Source organism: Protopterus annectens, chromosome 4.part0 (genome assembly GCF_019279795.1).
Source record: "Protopterus annectens isolate FY-2018-M chromosome 4.part0, PAN1.0, whole genome shotgun sequence".
NCBI lineage: Eukaryota > Metazoa > Chordata > Ceratodontiformes > Protopteridae > Protopterus > Protopterus annectens.
In genome coordinates this window covers 73,955,558-73,976,990 of record NC_056733.1, presented here as the reverse complement: position 1 = coordinate 73,976,990, position 21,433 = coordinate 73,955,558, and the positions used below count along the sequence as shown (strand labels likewise).

The following is a 21,433-nucleotide window of genomic DNA, read 5'->3' as shown; positions in this document are numbered from 1 at the left end:
TAACTGTCCACTGTAAGTTGAACACAGCCACATACGTACACTCACGTGCATACTTAGGGACAATTCAGTGCTGATCCACCTGCAAATATGTCTCTGGAATGTGGAAACAAACCAGAGATGCCAGTAAAGCATACCTCTCAATTTGGAAACATCAAAAATCTGGACAAAGGCCCATGAAAAGTAGGTACAACTGGCCAAAAATCTGGATGCTGATTAATGTCACATTTGCATACATAACTGTGTAACCCTGCCCACGCTGATGGAATTGTGGGACAGCAATATTCAAATGCAAATTGAAGAACAGGCAAAATATAAAACAAATATCCTTCAGAAAAAGCAAGCTAACACAAAACCTGTTACTCTAACAGCATTCTAAGTTTATACGAACAACATTTAAAATCTATCCCTATTTTTGGGTCTTTGCTCCCTATTATTTAAGACTTTATGCAGATTTCTTGTATTAGGAAGTTGAGAGGTATGGTGTAAAGTTAAAAGTGGCACTACGGATTTGCTCTATGATGTGGATTCTCAAGGTCCAACCAAGGTCCGGGGTTCAAGCCTTGTTAAAATGTGAGTGGGGGTTGGTATAATGGTAAAAGTGTTTACCTTTCGAATACAAGGTAGAGGGTTTGATTCTCACATTTGAAATGGAACTGGCTAGGCTTACAATGGCCCTTAGAGGCAACTAGCTTAGTATTCACCTATGAAAAGGAGGCTTAGTGACAGATTTATGTAGTACCTGTATAAAAAAATGGATTAATTAGTAGGGCATTGTTAGTGAAACAATCCACTAGCATTACAGCCATTTTCCTACTCCTAAGTATGATCAAATTATTGTCATAAAAATGCTTTCAGATATGTGGTATAAATAATATAGGTAATTTACAAGGATAGTAAACAGAAACAAATGAGCATTCAGATCAAATATGGACAAGTGCTGGATTTTAAGTCCAGACTATCTCGATCTTTATGCACAACTGACAGGCCAATGTCAATCCAAGCTAGGCAGGGTCAGAGCCATAGCTCTCAAGCTCTTAACTTAAGAAATTAGGACAAAAAATCTGAAATGGGGGGGGGGGGGGGCAACAGCTCAAAATCGGGACAGATTTTAAATATTGCTCTTATAAACTCAGAAAGTTTCATAGAATAATAGGCTTTCTGTTAGTATGCATTTTTCTAAAGGATATAAAGTCTGAAACTCAAATGTGTGTCATTATATAGTGACTTTATTCCCCAGAGATGAGCCAGAAAATCACAACTTTAATGAGGAACACAGAAAATATGAGGCAAAAATCTGGAAATTCTACAAAAATCTGGACAGTTCAGAAGTATGGTTTAAGCATGTATTTGTAGAGCCTGAGCTCAAAGTCAAAATAAAAATGACTTGCCCCACTCATACTCTGAATGTTCGTATCACATTTATGCATTTAATTCATGGGATTCTTACAAAACAGTATAGTTCAAGAGTGTGCAGTTTGGTTATGCTTCTGACCTTTTTAATAAATACACACCACTAAGCTTGGCTTTCGACAAACCTGATGTTCTTCATGCTCCAAAACTCAATAAAGGAATTTTAAAAAATGGCTAAGTTCAGAGATCTAAAATGTTTCCTTAGACATCTTTTATTTGGGGTCACTATATTGCAATATAACGAATTTCTGCTAGGTGTTATTTTACAATGTTACATATTTCTGATGAACCTTCTCATTTCCTTTGCAACACATTATGTTTGTTGCAACAAAGCGGATGAGTAGGCTAAATGACAGATGTCCAAAATGGGAGAAAAGTACTAATGCACTGCAGAATATGGGAAATGTGTCCTTTCACAGAGGGGATACCTCTTAACAGGAAGTGTGAAACCACTAACGAACAGGAATAAAATAAACCCTGTCAAGATTTGTTTCATTACGTCTAGTTCTCCTTTCTGCATGACACTTCCTCATTACGTTCCATATTCAACCTCAGCAAACTTCTGAAAAGTGACAGTCTGACAAGCATTGTTCTACTGAAACTCCGCCCTTGTAGTGAGGGACTTCACAGTTACTAGGGGTGGTGTTCTCTGATTGGTCGAGCGACATCAGCATCTCAGGGTGAATACAGGACGCAGCGCGTTCCACGCCATGGTGATGAATAGGTACTTCAGCAAAGACTGCTACTGCTGCAGCATCGCTTCTTGTAGCTAGCCAAGTCACTTTGAACTAAACCACACAAAAAACGAGAAAAAAGTGGTTAAGAGAGCGAAGCTCCAACAATAAAACAAAAAATGTCAGCATGTCTTTACGAATATTTATGAGTCACAGTAAATTATGTATTTGATTGGTTCAATTTCTGTTAAATGGAGTATTTAAAGATTTAAATGATTGAAACAACTGATTTGTATCTGATGAACTTCCATTTGGAACGAAAAACGCGGTGAAACAGTTAAGCGTTTTGTGCTTGGTGGTCTTTGTGGATTTGTGTGAATAAAAGTTTTTCATTTATTCCACTCGCTTTATTTGGCTTCCAAGGTGCTTATTTTTTGATTTAGCCAAGTCACTTTCCCAATCCCTACCATACCCGAAATAAAAATCAGCAGAGGAAGAAGAAGGTATATACAGGGCAATGGGGTGACACAGAGTTCGGACTGGTGAATGAATAGTGGGGTACTGGTTGGTGGAAAGTAATCTTCACTTCCTCTTTTGGTTCTGGGATGCTTTATCTTGCAGATTCATGGCACTACAAAAAATGCTTACAAAGTGCAGTTAATTTTTGATGAGCGTCGTTTAATAACTTCTCATTTTCTCAAATGTTGCTTGCTGACAATTTTTTTTTGGGGGTGAGACATTATTTACTTGTCAATCTGACTGATGGGTGAGCTAATCACAAATGGACCACTTTTCAGCTATGACCCTTGTCTTTACTAACTGTGCCTTGCAGGCATAAAGGGATTGGGTATGAAATCCGAAAGGAACTAAACAACCTTTTGTTCCCTGTTGTACTCCTGGCTGTGGCTGCTTATTACAATGTGTACTTTGAGCTTCAGACATTCTGTAATATTTGAAGATGTTAGCACCTGATTGCTCTCAGGTAGTCCAAGCTGTGAGCATCACTTAGATCCACGAGCTTACAGCCTGAGGCTGGACTGCCTGTGGGGTATGGGACAACTTTTTCCTTTTATGACAGCATGCACTTTTCATTTACCTTGTATAATTTAAGTGATACATGCTAAAGAGGGAGTACAAGCTTTTCGAAGTGTCGTATTTCCATTTCTTCACTGACAACTCACAACACATACTCTAGACATTACTAGTATTACCCCCCAGCACACGCACGCACATGAACACAAACACACACACACACACACACCTCTGAACTGTACCTTATATCTTCGCTAATAATTTTTCTGTGACCTCTTAGCATCAGAGACAGTTTGTGAAAAAAATGGTGGACTATTATCAGCAAATAAGAACCTTCATTGCAGACTTCTTTTAGGTCATGAAATGAAGGCATATTAAGTAATTTACTGATGTTTTATCAACTTTCTAAATCAGTAGTAATGACGGTTAAAAAGCATCCCACCCTGATTTGTGCCCGTTGTCAAACTGAATATTGTGATGCGAGGTTGAAAACTATGCCTAATGATTACAAGTAAAGCAAAAAAAAAACTTCAGGAAGCCTGTGGGTTGACATCAGGTAGTTCTGCATTAAACAGAAGTAGCTCCATTTTTCAATTTTTTGATTGGCTCGTATTCCGGCACATGGGCCAATCAAAAACAACTCCACAAAGCAGAGGCTGTTTCACTGGGATTTTAACCAGCAGTGCAGGACTCGGGATCGTGCTGCTGATCCCAGGACAGTCCTGCTCAAATAGGGGCATCTGGCAACCCTGGTTGACACCCTGTAACACATCAAGTGCTTGTTGCATTTAAAATGCAACAGTTAAGAGTGAGGCAGGATTTGCTTTTTAGAAATGTGATATTAGCAATTAAAATCAGGAAATAGAGGGCAAACTGCCTCCCCATGTATATGGGCTTACATGACCAAGTTTTGTAACACATTTGTATTTGACACTAGCTGCTAAAAAATGCCTATCCAGCAACGTGGAGTAACATTTCATTTTTTTTTCCTTTTCTCTGTATCAGTGGATGCATTAGGTCTTTTAACTCATCATCAATATTACATCTGATACTTTTTGCAGTTTCTTCTCTCCCTGACAATTTAATGTGTATTCCTGAACTTGCAAATAGGCACTGTCTCATGATGCTGACATCATCACGCATGTCCCTGTGCACTGATGATGTTTGCAGGATAGACTGGCGATGAGTGATGAAGTCAGCATTCAATAAAAATTGTAAGAAAAAAAAAATAGGGATTTGAAGGGCCACTCAGGAATTCATGGCACCCTATTATTTTGCCCTCACAATCGGGAAATTCTGAGGAATTTAGTATGGTTGAGAGGTATGTAGTAAAGTCATGACTACATGGACATGTCACAAGAAATGCACCCTAACCAAGAATAATACAAGGGAATCAAACACAGTGACACAACAACATTACACACTGCAACGCCACGTTACCCTAATGACTGACGGAATACATTTCCCTGAATTAACACTGTGAATAAATAAATGCACATATTGTATCCCACAACACCTAGGACACAGACCAAAGCAAGGGAAGAGGGCTGTGTCCTATCCCTAATGTAATACAACAGGATGGAACAATCTCTTCAATAAGGAACAATACTTGAAAACCATTTACATTACAAAACACACATTAAAACAGCCCTCCTAAACCACACACAAACACAATAAATACCCTGTAAAAGCTGACTAGTCTGTCCATTATAACAAATTCTGACTAGAACCAATTCAAAATGGTCTCAGTCTGTTTAATGCAGCACATAATACCCTACTGGGTGAGAGGCACAAGGCCTTTCATAATTCACTACCTTAACTTTTAGGGTACAATTAACTTGCATGTTTCTGTTTTCACAATTACAACACAATGCCAGGAAAGATTTTTGTTTCTAGCTTGTCAGACATTTTTACAACACAAAATACAAAACTACTAACATGTACAAAATAAAAAATTAAAATTAAATTATACACCAAAAAGCAGTCAATTTATATAAAATAATTATCACGCCTTATTTAAATGCACCCAATTAAAAAAGCTTCATATATATTGACTGCTTTTTGGTGTGTAATTTACTCATTGAAGGCAATTCTGTCAAGGTATCAAAAGCACCATTAAAAGGTTCCTGTTTTACACAGTCATTCTGCTGTGGCTATGTTTGTTTATTTTTACAGCACAGTGTGGTGCAGCGTTTAGTGTTGTTGCCTCACAGCAAGAGGTTCTCCTGTTCGATTCTTGGCAGGAGCACCTTCTGTGTGGAGTCTGCATGTTCCCCCCACGGTTGTGTGACATTAAAGACATGCAGGTAGGCGCGTGTGTGAATGGGTGTGCGTTCTTTGAAGGTTGGGCTTCGGGCTGGCAACTCAGCACCGTAAAAATCCACTGCCTATCATGAGTGGACCAGAGTCCGCTGTGGCGACCCCTAACTGGGAAAAGCCGAAAGACATCACTAGTCTAATTAATTATCAGGAAAATGGTTTGAGGAAAATTTCTGGAATGCGTACTGTAGAAAGAATGTAGAGCCACAATGTAAATCTTTCAAATCCATTCTGTTGCAATCACAGCATAAAATGTCTACATACTAAAAGAACAGCCCTTGCCGATATACTAAGAGCAATTAAGTGCTATCCAGTTCTAATGAAATGCATGCTAAGTTATGGGATTAAAGTTGCAGTTTTGCAGTTACTTGCCGACACCTGATACAAATGCACTCCATCTGTTTACCAGGGTAGCTCTGATCACTTTGGACTAATTTCAGTCTCTGCTCAGAACACACTGCTCATTGTAATGGTGTTGTCTGCTAGGACAGCCTTTACAACAAGGTCTGCCACTGAAGAGAAATTCACAGCAGGCAGACAAATAGGGAGAGGCAACTCTCCATGAAAAACAATAGGGAGTACCAGCCTGTAGGTGTACATCATGGCCACTAACCCCAGAAGAGTCAGACTCCTGCCCTCTGGGTTTAGCAAGAGTTCAGAAGAGCAGTCTCACAGGAGCTATGTGTAAAGGACAACAGCAGTCAAGGAAGGCATCCTCACTTGGAAATAGAGCTGACAAGATGTAGACAAAGTGCTTAAAGCCTGGGGACAGAAGTGAGAGACAAGTCCCCAATGTGTGTGTGAGTTCTGAAAGGAGAATGAGAAAATATAGTTGTGTACAGAAAAGTAACACAAGACGTTCAGATAAATCACTGGTGCAGTAGCCTAAGCTATATAGGACCTAAAATTCCAAGGATTGGATGACTTGGCAAGCTTCCACAGCTATAGGGCACCTTCCACATGCTCTAACCACAGAAGACCTCAAGGAGAAGTGGTACAAAGTTAGTAGTTAGTGTGCCAAAATCTCAGTTTTGCTGCCTCAGAAAGTACAGTTGTACAAGATCTTACCATAACAGCAGATGTCCTACTTTCACTGTTGTGCTATCCCTTACAAAAGAGATATCCCGCCCGGCCAGCATACCAAGTGCCGTATGTCAGATGTATGCCCTACATCCGAGACGTAAGGTACAAAAGTGACATATGAGCACTAAATCCTCAGAACTGAATTGCCCCAGGAGAACCAGAGCAACCAAGAGGAAAGCAATGGTAGAACATGCCCATTCAGACAGGGGAGAAAGGAAAGCCCTTCCGCTAGAGGGCAACAAAAATTGAACTGTGGGTTAAGGAAGCAGGGAGAGACTGAATACTGCAACAGTGAAAAGTGGGACATCTGCTGTTATGGTAAGATCTCACACAACTTTGTACTATGTCCTTCTTTACCACTGTTCCTTACAGGGGTCTGACATCAGGAAAAGGTCCATAAGAACAAGGCTCTCTAAATACTGACACTTCAAAGTCAAGGGGTTGGGAGGGTGGCTTAATGGCTAAGGTGTTTGCCTTACAAACACAAGGTGCAGGGTTTGAGTCTCACAAGGGATAAGTGGCTAGGCTTAAAAATGGCTTGCAAGGGCAGTTAGCTTAGTACTAAACTATGAACTGTGAACCTAAGTGATGCACACATATGAAGGCAGGCCAGGAAGACTGTGAAAACGGTGCTTCAGTGAGGTCCAAGGCATGCAGAAAGATGCTAACCATGACTTACTTCTCTTCCTCACCCAAAATGCAAAAGCCATGACTTCCTAGGCTCTCTTTTTCGACAAGAAAAATTAAAAGCAGCAAAAAGTGAAAAGTGTTTAACTCCAACTTTATAAAGGGAATCTTCTACAATAGGATTAAGAAAGATTTCCCCCAGTTTATGTTACAAAGACAGGGCCTTTGAAAAGGTTTCTGCCACTACTGACAGACAGTAATCAAGGCAAGTGGATACCAGAAAACCAATCTCATGCAAAGCCTGTGCCACTGCGGCAAAAACTTAGTGAAAAACTGGCAGCAAACAACAGACCAAACGGTGGCACCTAATACAGAAAACGGTGTTCACCTGGCATGAACCACATAAATCTATGTGGTTTGCAGGCACTGATGTTCCAGAAGGTATTCACAATATCTAGTAAGACCATCCAGAATCCCCCACAGCAAAAGAAATAAGATACCCTATAGCAAATGAATATTGTGTACTTAAAATGTATTTCAGTCATGCAGATTATCCACTCATCTTTTTAAAGAATGAGGGTCAGCAGGAATAAAACTTCCTTTTTCATTCCAAAAATGCAAAAGCCTCTAAACCCCCTTTGAGAAGAACAGCCAGGGAGTATTCCAGAAGCTCTACAGAGGTCAAATGATTTTGAAAGGATAACACCTAAGATGGGATAAACTCACAGAATCAGCCTCCCACATGGTATCATAAAGACTACACAGACTTGCTGTGAAGCTCTATGAGAAACCTCCCCCCTGGAGCACTATGCAGGAGAATTAAAAGGAGACAATGCCAACAGACACTTGGCTATATTTCTCTGTTTATGAGAGGTCTCTTCATCATACGATTTCTGGCTGACATAGAAAAGGTGGAGGAGGAGGGGGGTGTCTGATGCATCACCATACAGACCCTCCATGATGGCCGGTGCCTGTTTTCCCTTTTGCAGGTCTTCAATAACTACTACAAAAGCATGTCAAAGAGGGCTTCTTTATGGAAAAGGGTGTCCAGCACTGCCTGCCCAAATTCTTCCTTGAAAAATAAAGGCCTATGCTGTTGCCCTGACTACAGTGTCAACACAGTAAACAATGAAGTGGATTATGAGAACTGTTGACAGAGGAAGCAATTATAAATATCTTCTACATAAGGACTGGAACTGGGCCAGGTGAGAAGAAAAATTCCATTTCTGGGCAATAAGGTCCAGACTGTTACAAGAGAAAGGTGTATTGCTCACTCTCCTAGTTAAAAATGACACTGAATGTATACTTACAGTAACATCCTCAAAAAAAATTGATTACAAAGTCAAAATGGCTTATCAGTGTATGTTTATTAGGATACAAACCCATTCTACTTCTTGGCCCCAAGACACAGATACACACAGAGACACACACACACATGGGAAAGGCAGGCACAGGGTTTACTAGCTATGCCCCCTTCTGGCAGACTATAAGGTAATTTTTATGCCACCAGCCAACTCTTTATCAGCTATTTTAAGGCCCTTAACAAAGTGTGCCCAATCTTACTGTGTAATGTTACTATTAATCCAAATGGTAGTTTGACCAAGAGCAAGGCCATAAGGAGTGGCCCACAGTGTCACCAAATAAATATGCAAGTACTCTCAGAACTTAAATATGTCTCACAAATATCTCAAGAAAAGCCTGTGCCAATGCGGCAAAAACTTAGTGAAAAACTGGCAGGAAACAATAGACCAAACGGTGGCACCTAATACAGAAAACGGTGTTCACCTGGCATGAACCACATAAATCTGTGTGGTTTGCAGGCACTGATGCCCCCAGAAGGCATTCACAATATCTAGTAAGACCATCCAGAATCCCCCACAACAAAAGAAATAAGATACCCTATAGCAAATGAATATTGTGTACCTAAAATGTATTTCAGTCATGCAGATTACACACTCATCTTTTTAAAGAATGAGGGTCAGCAGGAATAAAACTTCTTTTTTCATTCCAAAAATGCAAAAGCCTCTAAACCCCCTTTGAGAAGAACAGCCAGGGAGTATTCCCGAAGCTCTACAGAGGTCAAATGATTTTGAAAGGATAACACCTAAGATGGGGTAAACTCACAGAATCAGCCTCCCACATGGTATCATAGACTACACAGACTTGCTGTGAAGCTCTATGAGAAACCTCCCCCCTAGAGCACTATGCAGGAGAATTAAAAGGAGACAATGCCGACAGACACTTGGCTATATTTCTCTGTTTATGAGAGGTCTCTTCATCATACGATTTCTGGCTGACATAGACGAGGTGGAGGAGGAGGGGGGTGTCTGATGCATCACCATACAGACCCTCCATGATGGTCAGTGCCTGTTTTCTCTTTTGCAGGTCTTCAATAACTACTACAAAAGCATGTCAAAGAGGGCTTCTTTATGGAAAAGGGTGTGTAGCACTGCCTGCCCAAATTCTTCCTTGAAAAATAAAGGCCTATGCTGTTGCCCTGACTACAGTGTCAACACAGTAAACAATGAAGTGGATTATGAGAACTGTTGGCAGAGAAAGCAATTATAAATATCTTCTACATAAGGACTGGAAATGGGCCAGGTGAGAAGAAAAATTCCATTTCTGGGCCATAAGGTCCAGACTGTTACAAGAGAAAGGTGTCTTGCTCACTCTTCTAGTTAAAAATGACACTGAATGTATACTTACTGTAACATCCTCAAAAAAAAAACTGATTACAAAGTCAAAATGGCTTATCAGTGTATGTTTATTAGGATACAAATCCATTCTACTTCTTGGCCCCAAGTCACAGATACACACACACACACACAGACACACACACACACACACACACACACACACACACACACACACACACACACACACATGGGAAAGGCTGGCACAGGTTTACTAGCTATGCCCCCTTCTGGCAGACTATAAGGTAATTTTTATGCCACCAGCCAACTCTTTATCAGCTATTTTAAGGCCCTTAACAAAGAGTGCCCAATCTTACTGTGTAATGTTACTATTAATCCAAATGGTAGTTTGACCAAGAGCAAGGCAATAAGGAGTGGCCCACAGTGTCACCAAATAAGTATGCAAGTACTCTCAGAACTTACATATGTCTCACAAATATCAGCCACGATGAAAGGTTTAAATATATTTAATAACAAATAATAAAAGAACAAGAAAATACTCAGTAAATAATCACAGTTACATCAGAGTTCAAAACTACAGGAAATATTTAAAACAACATTGCAAGACCGTCTCAAATAAAGAAAGAAAACATCTAAGCTACACTTAACTATATTCCTGACTGTATCTAAGAGAAATTACTGTACCCTAGTTAACTTACAGAACAAGGGTGGCCACGGTGGTGCAGTGGTTAGCATTGCCGCCTCACAGCAAGAGGTTCTCCAGTTCGATCCTTGGCTGGGGTGCCTTCTGTGCGGAGTCTGCATGTCCTCCCTGTGGTTGCGTGGGTTTCCTCCGGGTGCTCCGGTTTCCTCCCACATCCCAAAGACATGCTGTAGGTGGATTGGACACTCTAAATTGGCCCTAGGTGTGAGTGTGTGCATGTGTGTGCCTTCTGTGGAAGGTTGGGCGCCAGGCTGGCAACTCGACACTGTAAAACTCCACTGCCAATCATGAGCAGACAGGTGATCCGCTGTGGCGACCCCTAATCAGGAAAAGCCGAAAGAAGAAGTTAACTTACAGAGCAAACAGATGTAGTCAGTGGATGTTCTTCTCAGGTCAAAGACAAAATACAGAATGCCCAGTCTCTCTCTCAGAGAGTTCTTAAATTAATGTCAAATATTACTGCTGGGGTAGATTGCAGCATGACATCACCTCTTATCGTCTGACTATCCCAGGTGAAAACCCCCACTGATGCAGCTGTCAGCATTTAGCATCTACTTGTGAAAATACACAGAGCTCAGATCTTTTGACAAATAGTGGAAGTCGTAAAATAATTTTCATTCTTCCACATTTAAAGACAATACAAAAAACTTCTAGTTCTAGACATTATGTCTCCTGTTGCACTGAAACTGAAAGATAACATCTCTTTTGTTTATGGCCCAGCCATAAAGTAACTCAACCTCAACCATTCTTCCTAAGTTTTGCAAGTTAATCTACTGTGTTTCAGTTTCCCTTGTTAAAATACATGCATCTAAACAGTTACAACAGTGCATATACATTTCTGCTCAGTACTTTACAAAATATCTTTTCAGCACACATCTGTACAATATGACATACAATTCTAATACATCTGAAAGACAAGGATCTTACATGAAGCATGTTGACATTCACAAATGACACACAACCACTTAGAAAATTCCAGATAGATGGGCTGGCAATATCGCCTTCAGTCACACTTCTATATAAATCCTATTAATATTCACAAATGACAAAATTATTTACAAAATTCCAGCTAGCTGGGCTGGCAATATATCCTTCTGTCACACTTCTATATAAATCCTATTAATATTCACAAATGAAAAAATTATTTACAAAATTCCAGCTAGCTGGGCTGACAGTATCTCCTCTTGTCACACTGTCAACTGAGTTTATGCCTACCATGAAGAACTGTGATCTATGCTCTTGTTATCATCAATGCTTGAGTCACTGTAATCCCTGAAATAATGAGATTTCCTCAATCAAATGAAAACTACAGCTACAAATGATGGTAGTGCGGGGTGATTAAACTGAAGTCACGCCTCTTCTTTTACATTAGCGTGACCAGCAACCAGGACCAGGTCTTATGTTAACTTTTTGAATTAGCTACTCTAAAAACAATGCCTTTTACACCATTTTTGTGCACTTTACTGTGTTTTTCTGTTTAATTGTGTAGCTGCCTGTAGACTCTGCTCCTCAAATATGTTAGTTGTAGTCCTTTATAATGCAGAATGTATAAAGTGCCATGTTACTATGTACAGCAAAACACTAAATGCAAGAATACCGTTTACACGCGAGCATTACACACTGGTGTAACTCAGGTACACATCACATACCAAAAACTCTAAACTGTATCTTTTATGCATCAGCATTACATCAGTGTGACTTACCAACACATTTTAAAACAAAAAAGAAGTTATGTACTCACCATAAAGTTCCATCTGTATTGTTGATTTTTTTTCATCTCTCTTCACATATGGGTCCGAAGCGGATCCAACTCGGCCATTACTAAGCTTGTAGCAACCAAAAAGCTCCTGGATAGGGTCTATATTAGAAACTCGAAGGTGTACTTACCCGAATACATAAACGCCGACACGTCTTCATCGAACCGCGAAAACAATGATCGTCCTTAAGCACGAAATCTGAAACGTCGAATCGTCATGGTTGGCCCTTCTGCGGTATAGCTCCGTAAGGTAAGTGTGCGATAGTTACGGACCTTTGGGTTAGGGTGCGGGTCAAGGTAAGTGCATAGATGGTAATGTATGTGAGATTTAGTGTGGGGTTACAAGTAGGGTTTTGTTAAGTGTATGTGTGAAGATTATTTAGATTGTTTGGGTATAGCTTCTTAAGGTAAGTGTGCGATAGTTACGGACTTTAGTGTTAGGGTGCAGGTTAAGGTAAGTGCATAGATGGTAATGTATGTGAGATTTAGTGTAGGGTTACAAGTAGGGTTTTGTCAAGTGTATGTGTGTGGATTATTTAGTTTGCTTGGGTATAGCTTCTTAAGGTAAGTGTGCGATAGTTACGGACCTTAGGGTTAGGGTGCGGGTTAAAGTAAATGCATAAATGGTGGTATATGCAAGATTTAATGTAGGGTTAGAAGTAGGATTTTGGTTAGTGTATGTATGTGGTTTATTTAGTTTGTTTGGGTAGGTAGTATGTAGCGGGCGGTGGGGTGGGACAAATATGACTGTTCGAGTTTTTGAATTTTGCGGTTTAGGGCATTCGGTGTATTCGTGGAATAGGTGTCTGTGTTTTAGTATTCGGTGACTAGGGCTTTCGTGCTTTTAATATAGACCCCCTGGATACCTTCCATTACCCACTATGAACCTATGAACAATGCATCTCTCCCTGTTACCTCGCATCTTGTTTGCTAGGATTATCCCCATAAAGAAAGGAAGTGAATGTAAAGTTGAAAATTTTAAGGACACCACTTCTGGAGTACTGGAGATAATAAAGATAGCCCGAATTATGCTTCTGGTCCAACCAGAAAAAACAAAGGTAGGGGGCCTGGAGGGAGGGGATGTGAGGAGAGATGACAAAATCGACACTACAGATGGAACGTTATGTTGAATACATAACTTCTTTATCTGATATTGTCAATTTTTCATCTCCTCCTCACATATGGGACTGAGTCCCCAGCTACCTTTACCCCCGGGAGGACTCAAGAGAGGATGTTTCTCAAAACCATCGAACCAAAGGAGGCTCTTCCCCTGGAGACCAAATCCAACTTGTAATGAGTGATAAAGGTATGATACTTGGCCCATGTTGCCGCTGCAAAAATCTTGTCCATGGAGGCATTAGACTGGAAAACTGTGGAAGTGGCCATGATCCTGGTTGAGTGAGCTTAAATAGATTTGGAAGGATCTATACCTTTTGTGGTGTAAATAAAAGAAATGCAATCAGAAAGCCATTTTGCTAAGGTGACTTTGGATACTGGTAGGCCTTCCCTAGGGCTTGCAAAGACAATAAACAATTGACTTGCTTTCCAAAACTCTTTAGTCCTATGCAAATAGAAATGTAATTGTCTATGGACAACCAACAAATGTAGAACATGTTTGCCTTTCTTGATGAAGTTAGGAAAGAAAACAGGCAAATGTATGGTCTGATTAATATTAGTCTGTGAAACAACTTTGGGCAGAAAAGAGGGGTTGGTATGCAAAGAGACTCTGTCATTATGAAAAATCAGATACGGGGACTGGGAGGATAGTGCCTGAATTTCTGATATGCGTCTTGCAGATATAGTAGCCACTAGAAAGACAGTTTTCCAAGACAGAAATTTTATTATCATAAGTTGCTGCAGCTTCAAATGTGGGCTGAACAATAAGTAGTAGTATCAAGTTTAGGTCCCATGGAGGAGAGGGATCTTTTTGAGGAGGCCTTAATAATAGGGTCCCTTTTAAGAAGGCATGACAAAGCTTGTGGGAAATGAGAGACAAGTTATCTTTCTCAACAAGAAAATCTGAGATAGCTGCTAATAAGAAGTTATGTTCTTACCATAACGTTCCATGTGAATTGTTCATCTCGCCTTTGTTCTTACACATGGGTTCGGAGCCGATCCTCGGCTCCGAGTCGGCCGCATCACTAGCTCCGCATCTTCGAGAAAGCTCGAGGCACAGTAATATCCCATGATCCTCAGGTGCTAACCCTCAGATCTAGTTTGCTATACCAGAAGAATCCCTTTAGAACTGTGTCTAGAACACTTATAAACAGATACTACACAGTGTCTGGAACCCTACTCTCAAATAGAGGAGAAAAGATGCCATTACTAATGTACAATAATATGCTAACAATATCTAGGAAACGCTGAAAAGGAATTCAGTTGAAACCGTTCTCCCAGACCACAGGACGGGGGATGGAGGGGGGGGAATGTAAGAACAAAGGCGAGATGAACAATTCACATGGAATGTTATGGTAAGAACATAACTTCTTAATGTGAAATTGTTCAATCTCGCCGTTTGTTCTTACACACAGGTAGCATCCCTAGCTCCTTTTTCCTGGGTGGCTCAAGGGAGAACATTCCTGAGTACAGTGGAACCAAACGTCGCCCTGTCCCTGGAGCTTTTGTCTAGTTTATAGTGGGCGATAAAAGTATGTGGTTTTGCCCAAGTTGCCGCTGCACAAATGATATCTAAAGGCAAACGAGTGGTATGGGCTGAAGAGGCAGCGATCGCCCTTGTAGAATGAGCTCTGGGTTTGAAAGGGAGTTGCTGTTTCGATTCAGCATATACAAAATTTATGCAATCTGAGAGCCATTTGGATAAGGTAATTTTCGTTACTGCCTGTCCTTTCCTTTGGTCATCATATGAGACAAATAGTTGGTCTGACTTTCTGTACTCTTTTGTCCTATGCAAGTAAAATCTCAGTTGCCTGTGAACGTCCAATTTGTGCAATGTGTATTCTAACTTATTGGAATGTTTTTTTAAAGAAGGTAGGTAGTTCGACAGACTGATTGATGTTTTGAATAGAACAAACCTTCAGAAGAAAGGATGGATTGGTGCGCAAGGTTACTCTATCTGGATGAAAAATCATGTATGGGGGTCGGATAGATAGAGCCTGCAACTCTGAAACTCTCCTGGCGAAGTGATGGCAACCAGAAAAAGTGTTTTCCATGAAAGAAATTTTAACGGAGTTGTGGCTGCTGGTTCAAATGGGGGCAACATGAGTTGTGACAGCATGAGATTAAGATTCTAAGGGGCTATTGGATTACGAAAGGGGGGATGGAGGTGAAAGGTACCTTTCATGAAGGCTTTACAAAGCCTGTGGGACATAAGAGAACCATCTTCACGGCCAATATGAAAATTGGATATAGCCGCCAATTGAACCCTTATAGTGGATGTTGATGCTCCTTCTTGAAAAAGTGTGGTAAGAAAATCTAGTATCTTGTGTACTGGAGCCCCGAATGGATCTATACCTTGTTTGGAGGCCCAGTGCGCAAAACGGTTCCATTTGCTGTTGTACAATTTCCTTGTAGATGGTTTGTGAGAAGATACAATAATTTGTTGTACTGCAGGGGATAGTAAGTCCATCCTGGCTAAGATGGGAAGCGGAGCAGCCAAGCTGTCAGTTTGAGGGACATGAGGAAGGTGTGAGGAACTCCCGACGAATGTGTCAACAGGTCTGGCTCTGGGTCCAGCATCCATGGTTCCTCCACTTGATGAGATTGAAGGAAGGGAAACCAGATTTGTCGAGGCCAGAATGGGGCTATCAGTATTATGGTCATGTCCAGATGTTTGGCTTTCTGCAAAAACCTGGGAATTAGTGGAACAGGAGGAAAAGCGTAAAGGAGACCCGGGGGCCAATCGTATACCAGTGCGTCCCTGGGGACACCCCTGGAGGGTAACAGGGCAAAGTAGCTTCTGCATTTGGCATTCAATGGGGATGCAAACAGGTCGCAGCAAGGCTGGCCCCATCTGCGGAAGATCTCTTCCGCCACTTGAGGTTTGAGGGACCACTCGTGAGGGAACAGGATGGCTCTGCTCAACCTGTCCATGATTACGTTGGAAGTCCCCGGGATGTGCGTTGCTATCAGAAAGCGTCCAGTGGACTTTGCCCATTGCCAAATTCTGAGGGCCTCTCTGCATAACGGGTAAGATCTGGTTCCCCCTTGCTTGTTTATGTACCAGACCACTGACATGTTGTCTGTCTGAACTGTCACTGTTCCCCGAGGTAAGGACTTGTGAAAGTGTTGCAACGCTAGAAACACTGCCCTCAGCTCTAGAACACTGATGTGCAGATTGTACTCCAAGTTGGACCATTGACCTTGGACTGTTTGTCCCTGAAAGAATCCCCCCCACCCTATCAGGGAAGCGTCCGTGGTTAGAGTTGCTATCGGACTGGGTAATACAAATGGTCATCCTAGTGTTAGCTCTTGACTGTGTATTCACCACAAGAGATCCTTCTTGCAAAAATTCGTGATCAAGATTTCGTGAGACAGTGGAAGTTTTCGATACGACCACTGGGCGAATAGCATCCATTGAAGAATCCTCATATGCATCTTGCCTAAAGGAACTACAATAAGGGAGGCTGCCATCAAGCCTAGTACTCTTAATATTTGTCGTGCAGGGACTCTCTTGCTGTGTAGAAGGACCGAAATTTGATGCCTGAGGTCTGATACTCTTGGTGGGGGGAGAGTAACTTGAGCCAGGGAGGTGTCTAGCTGTGCTCCTATAAATAAGATACGCTGTGACGGCGATAAGACAGATTTTACAAAATTCACCGTTATGCCTAGCGAAGAGCAGAGACTGATGGTGTAATCCCTGGCTTGTAGAAGACGATACTCGGTGGTGGCGGATAGGAGCCAGTCGTCTAGATAAGGAAACACCCGGAATCCCCTTCGTCTCAAGTGAGACGCTACTACTGCCATGCATTTGATGAACACCCTGGGGGCTGAGGTGAGACCAAAGGGCAGAGCGCAAAACTGGAAATGACTGGCTCCCAGCCGGAAGCGCAGGTGATCTCTGGATGCCCTGGCCATCTTGATATGGTAGTATGCGTCTTTGAGATCTATAGAGCACATCCAGTCGCCCTTTTGCAAAAAGGGAAGGATTGACTGTAGCGTGACCATCCGGAACTTTTCCTTTTTCACAAAGGTATTTAATTTGCTGAGGTCTAAAATTGGCCTCCAGTCCCCTGTTTTCTTTGGAACTAAAAAGAACCTTGAGTAAGTTCCGGATCCTATTTGGTCCGCCGGGACTGGTTGGATGACTCTGTTTTCGAGCAACCTTCCTATCTCTACGGTTGCCTGGTCTCGCAGACTGGGTGGAACGTCTGGGAGCTTTTTGGAGTTGGGTGGTATTTTGATGAAGGGAATGTTGTAGCCTCTGGTAACTATGCTTTTTACCCAGGAATCTGATGTAAGATTTAGCCAGGCCTCTGGGTATAAAGCTAAGCGACCCCCCGACTGCCTCCAGAGTAGGACAGTCGGGCCTGCACTCAGGAGTGCTGGAAGGGCTTTCCAGAGAAAGTCTCTCTGTCGCCCTGATTTTGCGGACCCCCTCTGCCGGCTGGGCGGCGTCTTCCGTTTCTTCCCCCTCCTCTGCCTCTGGAGGGGGCGTCACTTTGGGTGTGCTGAAAAGATCCCTGAGTCTTTCGGAACCACATTTTTCCTCCTCGCTGCCCTTTAGGGTAAGGTCTAGATGGGATGGAAAAACGGACCCCTACGGCAGACAGGGTCTTTCCTTCTTGTTCACACCTCGTGAGAGTCTCCTTTACTTTGGGCCCAAACAAGGAGGCACCATCAAAGGGGGCGTTGGCAAAGGAAGACTTAAAGGCTTCCGCAAAGGAGCATAAGCGCAACCAGGATTGCCTTCTCAGGGCGATCGCTGAAGCTGCCGCTCTACTTGACCGTTCGGCTGCATATGAAATCAGCCTCATGGACGAGTTGACTATGGAGTTTAGGGTGTTAAGTTGCGCTGTCACTTTCTCGGCGACAGCAGCATCTGTGTGTCCCTGGAGAGTATCTCCCAGTTCCTTAATGAGATCTCTCTGTAAACGCGTGAAATGCGTAAGGTAGTTGAGCGATCAGATGGAAAAAGTCGCCAAACTAAATATGCGCTTCCCATATCTGTCCATCGTCCTAGAATCCTTATTAGGAGGATGGACAGAGGAAGATGATTCAGACATCTCTTTCTTAGTGGCCGCCACCACCATAGTATCCACGGGAACCCCTTTTGTAAGATAAGATTTGTCCTGGGGGGCCGTCATGTATTTATTTGGCTTACGAGGGACTGGTTCCACTGTATCGGGCGTTTCCCAAGCCCTCCGGGCTATTAGATCCATGAAATCGTCAAATGGCGGAGTCACCCAGGAGGCAGAAGGTTGAGTCCCAAATGCCTTCAGCAAGACCGATTCATCCACAGAAGGGATAAGAGTTTGCCAGTCCCCCCTTTGTTTCAGGATTTCCAAAATGTCTGCAAACGAGACATCCTCAGAGGGGGACCGTGGGGACCCTTCTGTTTAATCTAAACTGGTATCAGATGTGAGAGATTCCTGGGGGGAATCTATGTGCCTCCTCTTGCACAATCGTTTCCTCGGAACATCCTCAGCAGGAGCTTCTGGGGATGCATCTGAGGAACCAGAGTCGCCCTGTGGGGACTTCTGAGGCATTGGGTCTAGATGCTTGGTAGGAGCCGAAGGCACAGAAGCAGAACGCGGACCTTTTGGGGAAGGAGACGAAGATACTGATGAAGTATGTGTCTGATCAGACAAGACCTTCCTCATGATGTCAAAGGCACCGGTGCCCCGACCCGAAGATCCGACCTGACCTGAAGAAGGAGGTTGTTTCTCTGGAATCGGAACCACGGGCTCCGACACCGAGGATGGATCTGAACTGATCTGAGCCGAGGCACCGAGGGGAAGAGTCGGAACCGATATCTCGGTTCGACTATCCCCCCCCGGAACCTAGGAAACATCTTCGGCTCCGAGACTCTCCGGCTGGTTCCGAAGGAGTCGAGGTCAACAGAGCCGATAGCACTACTGGAGGCTTCGGCACCGAGGGCTCTACAATCATCGGTTCTTCGATTCCTAGCTCCGATGACTCGACGGGTCTCGGAGGAGGAAGTGTTGATGAACAGGAATAGTCTCGAGTTTCGAAACCAGCTGGGACGAAACCTCGATTAATCTGGACAAAGCCGAGTTCTCCATAAGCTTCTGTACCACTCGGTCCACATCGGAGTCGGAAAGGGGCCTCGAAGAATGGGTCGAAGGGATCGAAGCCGTCACTGAGCGAAGTATAGCAGACGGTGGTACCTCTGACACCGGCTCCAAGACCTGAGCCTCAGTCAGAGATAAACGCTCGACACATGGCACCGAGGTCATAGGAGCTGGCATCCGAATCTGAAAAGAGGTGCTCGGAGCCGATGACTTGGGCTCCGACACTCTTGAAGACTTTGACCCCTTCGAAGACTTGGATACCTGTTCAGCCTTGTCCAGGGCCTCTTGAAAATAGGGTTTAAGCAACCCTCTGTCAACCAACTTCCTGCGTCTTTCCAGCATGACCCTCCCACTAAAGGAATGACAAATGGAACAGTCTTCCTGCAAGTGGAGAGGGCCAAGACAGTAGATGCAGGATGAGTGGTTGTCAGTAATGGACATCTTCTGTCTGCACTGACACCTTTTAAAACCAGATTTGGCTTTCTCTGACATTTTGAAATAAAAAATCCAAAAAACACAGCACACTTAAGAAAAACACTATATAATACTAAGTGTAATAATTTTAAAGTTTGGAATAATAATCAACAATTTAAATCTAACCTAATATATATATAAAAATGCAAAACACACAGCACACTATGATATATACATATATATATATATATATATATATATATATATATATATATATATATATATAATAAAAAAGAGAAAGTTAAGGCAAATTTTTTTTAAAATACTGTCAATCCTGACAGAAAAAACCCGTAGGCCTTAACTAGAGAAAATTTAAACTAACTAAACTAGTCTATATACTCACAAATAACACCCTATACTATATTACTTATTTAAACACTAAGATATGACTATAAATCTGTAGAAAATAGAACTATATATCAAGAAAGTAGAAAGAAATATACTGGCCCGAGCCTCTCAATGCGATCTGCTGCTAGCGGCAAACTAGATCTGAGGGTTAGCACCTGAGGATCATGTGATATTACTGTGCCTCGAGCTTTCTCGAAGATGCGGAGCTAGTGATGCGGCCGACTCGGAGCCGAGGATCGGCTCCGAACCCGTGTGTAAGAACAAATGGCGAGATTGAACAATTTCACATTTCTAACTTAATTGTAGAGGCAGCTGCCCCATTATTAAAAAGGTGAGCTAAAAATTCTAGAACGGAGTGAATAGGTGCTGTAAAGGGATCTACATTATGTTGTTGAGCCCAAATTACAAACCTTTTTCATTTACTCCTATAAAGTTTTTGAGTGGATGACTTATGGGAGGACATCAAAATATGACAGACTAGTGAAGAGGGCATCGGTTTTTTGGCAATCGATGGAACTGGAGGAACCAAAACGTCAGTTTGATGTGAAGGTTGGGATGAATCATTCCTGTCGGATGTGACAGCAGGTCTGGAATGGGTTACAGAATCCAGGGTTCCTTCTGTAAATGAGGCCAGAGGAAGGGAAACCAGATTTGTCGTGGCCAAAATGGGGCAATGAGGACTGCTGCTCTCTTCAATCTGTTTGCTTTCTGAAGGAATTTGGGAGTCAAGGGGATGGGGGAAAGATGTACAGTAGACTGTGAGGCCAATCATGTATGAGAGCATCCCTCGGGGATTCCCCAGGTGGGGGGATTAGGGCAAAGTAGCTACTGCATTTGTTGTTTAGGGGAGATGCAAAGAGGTTGCAGCAAGGCTGGCCCCATCTGCGAAAAATGTCTTCTGCTACTATCTTCTTGGACCACTCGTTAGGCACGAGAATGGATCTGCTCAACTTGTCCACTATCACGATGGACTTTACTGGAATGTGCACTGCTATAAGAAAGCGGTTGGATGAGATCACCCATTGCCACACTCTGAACACTTCTCACCACAGAGGGTATGATCTGGTTCCTCCTTGCTTGTTTATGTACAAAACTACCAACATGTCCGATTGAATCGCCACTGTTCCTGGAGGAAGAGCAGT

The 21,433-nt window shown here is 42.4% G+C and overlaps 1 protein-coding gene across 1 annotated transcript in view; it reads right to left on the bottom strand.

The window, feature by feature from the left end:
• Positions 1-21,433, bottom strand: part of PRPSAP1 (phosphoribosyl pyrophosphate synthetase associated protein 1) — a 785,329-nt gene that overhangs the window by 6,264 nt on the left and 757,632 nt on the right. The gene's annotated exons all lie outside the window — the stretch shown is intronic.